Consider the following 8,271-nt stretch of genomic DNA (forward strand, 5'->3'; position numbering starts at 1 on the left):
ATGGCGTGCTTTTTACCCACTCTCTCCTCTGAGCTTTATTTTTTTGATCAGTATTTGCTTGCTTTTGTTCATTACTCCATTATTTACACGTCACAAAGCAGAATATATGATGATCCCTGTGTCTTTTTGGGGAAGGCAAACTTGGCCTGGAGCTGGGTGCTAGCCATGCTCTGTGAGGCATCACCCTCATCACACCAAGAGGAACAGCATGAGAGACATGAACGTAAGTTGGGGATTCTCAGATCTCTACTGGCACCTAAGATCAAAATATTACTTTATGAAACTGACAAATAGATGTGCGGTCCCTTTCTCAGCTGCTCTTATATTTCTACCCCATAGATTTTGGTAATGCAACAACATGTCTGAACTTGATCCAGTCAGCTCTTACTTTCTGGGTTAAGTCATTTGTGTAGGACTGCCAAAAGCACTCTGGTTCCTCGTTGAGCTAAGACTAGAAACCCCGGGGACTCTAAGGGACCATAAGCGTTTTGCCTGACTCCTGGGAAACCAGGGCCCTGTCACAAGCCGCAGCCCTCCATAGATATATGGCCATCAGTCACATAAGGGCAATGCCCCAAGCCCCTCTACAGGTAGAGGATGTGAGCGCAGGTCATGAAGGTTCAAGACAAATCTCCATTAATGAGGTACCTAAAAGGCCCGAGGCTTAGACAATGAATTTACCTTCCCAGACACTCCTCCCTGGAAAAGGTATTTAATCTCAGGCTCACCCTAAGAAGTGTTGTACGGTTTTACTCATCCACTTTCTGGCATGACAATAAACGTCTTAAAGCCATGGACTGTCTCTTTTCATAGGGATCCACCTGCCACGGGGAGTCATAGAGAAGCCCTTCATCTACAGAGCCGCTGTCTAATCTCTCTTAGAAGGTCTCCCTGTGCTCTCAGTTACTTCTACGACCAAGCCTTCAGCCTACACTCATCAAGCCAAAGATCTCCCCCTCCCCGCAACCAGATGGAACTCCCCCTCATCCCCCTCAGCCTGGGCTAGATCCATACCCACAGGCCCCTACTCCATTCTCAACTCTTCCGTGGTTTCCGGCAGTGCCTGGATGCCCAAGAGCGTGAGAACCTGACAGCCTCGGCCTAATTGCAGGTCCAGGGACCCAGAGCCAGCTCTGGCTGTGTCCTGTGCCTCAGACTGCATTGTCCCATACCAGGACTGGTGTCCCACTGCTTCCCTACAGCCAGACACCCACCCAGAGATATCGTGGGGTAAGCACAGTCAAACTTCCAGCATTCTGCCTTCAAGCCCTGTGGCGGTGGAACAGATGCAGGATGACACACATCCCTACACATTTGCCTGTGACCTAGAGACACACCCCAGCATTTCTTAAACAGTAAAAAATGGAGGCGGTCGCTAAGAAACTCTTTAGCTTTCCAATTCAAGATCAAAGTTTAAGAAATACATAACCAATTTAAGTTCAGAAATCTGGATCTTGTGCAAATTGTAATATATGGAATGCCCTCTAAGGCCTGTCCCCAATGCCAGTTTTATCTGACCAATGTTAGCTTGGTCTACTATATGTTTCAATGGCCTTGGGTGCTGTCTTCATCAGTACTCTATTGTAATGAAGAGACAACGTGATCACGGCGGCTCATATTCAAGAAATCACTTCATTGGGACTTGTTTACAGTTCCAGATGTTTAGTTCATTCGCATCATAGCAGTAGTATAGCAGCCGATAGATAGGCAGACGTGGTGCCGGAGAAGCAGTTGAGAGTTCCACATCTGGATCAGCAGGCAGCAGAAAAAACAAGACATTGGCACTGGCTAGGGGTTTTGAAACTCCAAAACCTACCCCTAGTGACATACTTCTTCCAACAAGGCCACACCTCCAATAAGGCCACACCTCCAACAAGGCCACACCTCCAACAAGGCCACACCTCCTCATTCAAGTGTTTCTCCCTAAGCATACAAATACAGGAGCCTGCAGGAGTCATTCCTATTCAAAGCACCACAGGTGCCTTCCACCACAGGAAAGCACAGCATCTCAGGCTACTCTGGTACAGATAGACCTTTGCATCAGTATGTGGAATCGTGATCTAGACAGACCAGGGAGTGGGTCCCTGGAAATGAAATGCATCATGGAAAGAATACAGCATCACCCCTCAGATCATGGAGACTAAACACATTTCCCAGGCCTGCAGGGTTTCAAGAGGTGGAGAAATGGCACCCCACTACATTTCCTGATGAGAGAATGAATTAATGACACTAGGAATACTCATTATGGCTGGAAACATAGCACTTATATTCCACTTTTTCTCTGCTGAGTGCTTATAATAGGTAGTAATAATTCAATCAGCCAGCCATTCTTATATTAATGTGCTATTAAAGTGTTTACAATAATATATAGTTTCTCTCGTTTGGGCTTAAATGTAAGCTAAAGAAAAGTACTATATTGTGAATGATTGTAAACAAAGAATATGTAAGATTCATGAATGCTAATGTGTAGCCATAGATTTAATTCTATACATATATACTTTCAAATTCTCGAGGTTTTACTCTTTGTGGGGTTGAATCTTTCTACTGAATTGATTTTTATTCTTGTTTATAAACATACAGACTGTCTAAAGTCATTTATCCAATATGGAAATTTATAATGTTAAGTTGTACATTATGGTAATATCTACATCCAGTCTTTTCCTGGCCTATTGCTACTTCTATATTTAGGAAAGGCTCCTACCAGTGTTATTTCAAAAAGAAAACTAGGGGAAAAGTTGGAGAATAAAAATCACACGCCAAATATTGTGGTTTCTCATCACATCTGTGATACAAATTACCCAAAATTAGTAAGGCTGAGATTGAAGGATGACATCAATGTTTTGGGATTTCCCTTAAGATTTATCTTCTTGCCTTTTAATTTTTTTTCTTTGTTCACATTTTTATCTATGGGTAGATTGATATGGTAGACATACCAGTATCTTGCCAAAGCAGACTGTGGAATCTTCCAGCAAGCTTCACGCTAAAGTTAGAAGGTAGACCATTAGTCCACTTACGTTCCTAAGCCTTTGTCATGAAGCACAAAACTGAATAGCAGGCAAGTGGGACCTTTGGTCCCAGATGATTAGATCAAGAATAAGGTGCCAATCAACCTTTTAGAAATGCAGAGACACAGAGACTTCGTCTTGAATATCCAGAGGGCTTTCCAAGTCCTGGTCCAAAAGCATTCTGCAGATCAGCTATGAAACTGGTCATTATTAACTATGATTTTGTAACTATTCTTTAACTATTTTGAAAGTTCAAGATTCCTAATTTTTAACTTTCAAAACATATAATAATTTTTTCACATGGTTATTTTATATTTATAGTATTTCATTCTCTAAAACCTTTTATAGTCAACTACCCCTGATAGAGACACTGGGAATAAACTTACATAAAACCATAATTGCAATAGTGAGGAATGATGTAGAATACTAGCCATAATCTAGACATTCTTAAGCCCTCGGTATGCAATTCTCTACACACGTTTCCAATTATTAGCATTCTTTATTCATTCCTGAAAGGGAAAAGCTAATGATGGTAACTCAGAGACATTCCCAAATAGAAAACAACTACAGCAGGAATGCTGGCAATGGGCTGGTACTATAGGGCGACAATGAAGTGTGTCCTCATTGGTGCATGTATTAAACCTAGGGCCTCGGACTGTGGCACTATTTGGAGAAGTTCTGGAGATTTTGAGAGGTAGGACCTATCTGAAAATAAAAATACCCTGTAAATGGATTCTTCTGAATGTCTTGTCCCTGGCCATTTCCTATTTCCCTCTCTGCAGGGTTTCATCCTCCACATACTCTCAGTACCATGGTTTTCTGCCCATGCAAAAGAGACCAGGTGATACTACTGATACTCAGAAACTATAAGCCAAATCCCATCTCTCCCTATTTACCTTACTCTCTCAGATATTAGAAAGCAACTAATATTGTCAGAAACTAAAAGGAGCATCGAGGTCTAGAGAGGCTAGAGTCTGTAGGCAGGATTAACTTTCTCCATTTATTGCCTGGAGAAACTGTGGAAACAGAATGGTAAAGATACATGGGAAATAAGCAAAGCGGGGTGAGGGGGGCTTTTATTTTTTACTTTATTTCTTTAACTTTATGCATGGGGTATTTACTGAGTAGTCCCACTTAAGTAAGCTTTCTAGTAGATGCAAACATTCAGAACTATTTCTTTCCCATTGTTGGTAAATCAGTAGTGTCTGAGTAACATGCAAAGAATGAATGAATAAAGAATGAATGGATGAAGAATGAGTGAGTGAACGAATGAATGAATGAATGAATGAATGAATGTATGAGTATATTACTACAATGTCATCATAAACTGAGCCCAACAATTGAATTACATGCTATCCCTTTACTACCAAACCCGACACAGGATCTTTTCACCTGAACAGATGTCTACCAGATCTTGTTCTTAATTCCCTCCTCCTTGACCCGAAACCTCCCCCAGATTGTGCTGTGTGCTGATCTTTATCTGCTGAGATAAACAAAGCACTTTTGTTACCTCAATCACAGTCTCGTTCCTTCTGGGGAAACGCATAGCATGGCTCATGGTACCTGCTGATGCTTATTATTTTGGATTGCACAGGAGGAAAAATAAAAATGGTCAGATTTATAGGGCCAGAACTAATAGGGAAGCAGGGAGAACATCACCTAGGAGAATTGATGATAGGTAGCCATGGAAAGTGCCCAGTGGTAACGTGATGAGGTTTGACTGAGGTTCTAGGAAAGCAAACCTGGTGCAAGTAAAACACAATATCCCAGACTTTAGGCAGCAGGGAACACATCAGTGATCCTTAGCTTCCACGATTGCTTACACTGCCCTGGTTTAGATGTGGCAGATGACTTACAATCAATCAATATATATATATATATATATATATATATATATATATATATATATATATGCAATCTAAGATCCAGATTGGAATGGGCAAGATGACATCATTGACCTAAAAACCACAGCTCTCATCTTAAAGGGGAATAACAGGACATACGTTCTAGAGCCTTCTTGAGGAACCATGACCTAGGAACACAAACTCTGGTTATCCCAAGTTCCATGTTCCAATATGGAAGCACTTTTGTGAGTTTTAATAGTTTTGGAGAACAAAGAAATTCATAGGTCAAGGCAACTTTGAAGTACCTTAGTGGATGCATCAGGGAAGTGGGTACAACAAACTAGGGAGAGCTATTTTATACACTCAAGGTACAATCTTAGTTCTTGGACTGGTGGAAGCTAGTGTTCTGCTAAACCAATCATTTGTAGGAGGTTCTTATTTATTACCACTAGTTGTTCGTACATATACAGAGTGGGTCAAGGCTAAGAGGGCTAAGAGTAGACCAAGATAAAGGAATTAGTCTTTTAAACTACAGGATTCCATTCTGTCCAGAGTGCTAAAATTCCATTTGGTCATCAGTCTCTGCAGACACTAACTCCTTCCGGAGTTTATTTGTTCACAGCTGGACACAGCTTCTTTTCAGAACATTTCTTCCACAGTGTTAAGCTATGTGTGTGTACAACATTTTCACCCTAAAAATCATGATTCATTCTTTTCCTTTTATAGATGAAATAAAAAAATTAAAACATAATGGAGACTAGAATCAGAACCAGCTGCTTGCACTACTGACATTCCTTTGACATCAGAGTTTCAATTCCAGGTCTGTAAGTGCCTTGACTGTAACTTGGAAATGTCTGATGGATGGTACCCTATTGTGGCAGTTTACTCCAATAAAGGCCCTCTTCAGCAATAGGCTTTTGTCTCGGGCAGCATTAATGGATAGTCTGTTGATTGCATTGGAAGGGGAACAGATATATTAGACAACTTCAAAATGCACAGTTGACCTGCCTATTAGATTCTTTCATCCCTGATCTATTTTAGGAATTCTAAACATTCTAAAGGTTATGTACATAACAATCACTTGAAGAGAGAAACCCCATTTATACAAACTTGTAAGACAGACTCTCATCGTTCTGTGAGGGGCCTAGGCACATAACTCACTCAATTTTCTATGCAAGTTTTCCAAAGATCTCATTTTAGTAAATCCCCACCTAGAGTTGCCATCTCGTCCTCTTCCTGGCTTGGAATAACTGTAGAGAGAAATCGGCTTCCCGTGATTGTGAATTTAGGTTCCAGGGAAAGTTAGCAACCAACAGGAGAGCCGCATGTTAGACCTGTCTGTCCTCACACACAGGTAGGCTGCCCTACAGTGAGAAGAGACCCCTTTCAGTGGGTGGCAAGGAAGTAACAACAGGTTCCTAGGAAAATGTGCTTTCATAACACCTTAAAAAAACCATCATTGTATTTAAATAAACCACATATTCATAATTTGAGCTTCTGTAGGGAGGAATTATTTTTGCAGAAATAATTCTGTGATAAAATGAAAGTGATTACTACAACTGATTGGTGTGCCCAGTTTCCAAACAGTAGCTCTGGCCCTCTGTCTGTAGTAGGTGTTAGGCCTACCAAAATATTTGCTATAATTTTGTTTTACTCCTTGAGACTTGTACCGTTCTACTTTAGGGAACAGTATAATCTACATAGCAAGAAGAAATTTATCATAGTTCAACAATTTCCCAAATAATCATATATCACTTGGCTGAAATTCTGCCAGATATCTCTATTTGCAATCAGGCATTTTATCTTTAGTATATATTAGAATTTGATCTACTAAAAAAAATAACAGATTAGCTTTGTAGATATAATTTTGTGATAAAATGAATGACCAGAGCTCATGCATAGCATCTTATTTAGTGTTTTATTCAAAATATTTGAATAAAAACCCTCAGTTTATATATCCTGCAAAGGAAAGACTCTAGTGCTGGCATTTGGGATAACCCAACAGTGGGGTGTAGAAAGAAAGCCTATGGAAGCATACACTGTGTGTTTAGCAGGCCCAAATGCCTCTGCACATTAAGAGATATTTTCTCTCCTCATTAAGCACTACCCGCTGCATATATATTCCTTGCTCTGGAATCTAAAATAAATCAAATGGTGAAATAGTTTTGGCCCTTGAATTGATTAACTGTTCGGCCAGCATTAATAGAAGGTTCCCATTAGGACTTCCGAGAGCAGTTTCTTAACATAAGTACTCACGGGTTACTCGCTGTTTGCCTAAAGCAACCCTTTACCTCAGTGTGTAGTGGCATGCATGGACGTCAGTGCTACTTCCCTGACGAACTGCAGCTACCCTTGCTCTTCAGAGAGCAGCCTTGTCCATCTTCAGTGGCATTCCTTTCAATGCATCTTACCTGACACCTCACTTTACACCTTACTGGAAATATAGGCAAATAGGTAGCCCAGACGTGCAAGAGAATTCAATTTCTCCTGGCTCAGTGAGTCTGAGCTTTCAGATAGACAGATTGGTTATTAACATTTGTCAAAAGCCCATAGCTTGTAATGGGTAAGTACATCCTTAAACTGCCTATCTTAATTGCCTGATTGTGTTTGGTTTGTTTTTTTTTCGAAGAAAAGGGAGCTACTTCGTTCACATTCGCTTTCTGAGACACTAACGACATCTAAGGATATTCAAAATAGAAGCCAAAAGATGGAAGAGAGTGTTGGAGAATGGAAACATGCTAGGAATGTGGAGACAGTGGTGTCCAGGGTTTTGTAGCTGAGGAAAATGGGCTCCAAGAAGGAGTGCCAATCTGTATCAATAGGTCACAGTATTTAGGATTCCTTTCCTCCATCTTCAAGCACCCTCAGTTCTCAGGATACCAGATGACCAGGGTCTGCATTCTCCACAATGTCAACTCACACATTGAAAAATCACAGTTCTTGGCTCCTAGGATGCACATCCCTGAGTAGACTAACAGTTAGTTGTATGAAAAAAATAAAATAATTTCCAATACAATCCATTGCTAACCCAAGTCTCTCTCTCTCTCTCTCTCTCTCTCTCTCTCTCTCTCTCTCTCTCTCTCTCTCACACACACACACACACACACACACACACAAACACACACACACAAACACACACACACATACACATACACACATACAAACAAACAAATACACATACAACCACACGCACATGGACACACAACCACACCACAACCACACGCACAAACACATGCACACATACACACACACACACACACGTATATCATTCTAAGTGACTTACTGAACCTCTCAGGAATAGCCATGAGGGGAAGCACTAACAGTTTTCAATTCTCTTATCTAGTTCTGCCTTCATCTTGCTTACCAGGAGATTGTAGACAAGGTGCCTTTGTGAGTAACACAGCTCTTTTTTATCAGACTAC

Source organism: Rattus rattus, chromosome 13, assembly GCF_011064425.1.
Source record: "Rattus rattus isolate New Zealand chromosome 13, Rrattus_CSIRO_v1, whole genome shotgun sequence".
Taxonomy (NCBI): Eukaryota; Metazoa; Chordata; class Mammalia; order Rodentia; family Muridae; genus Rattus; species Rattus rattus.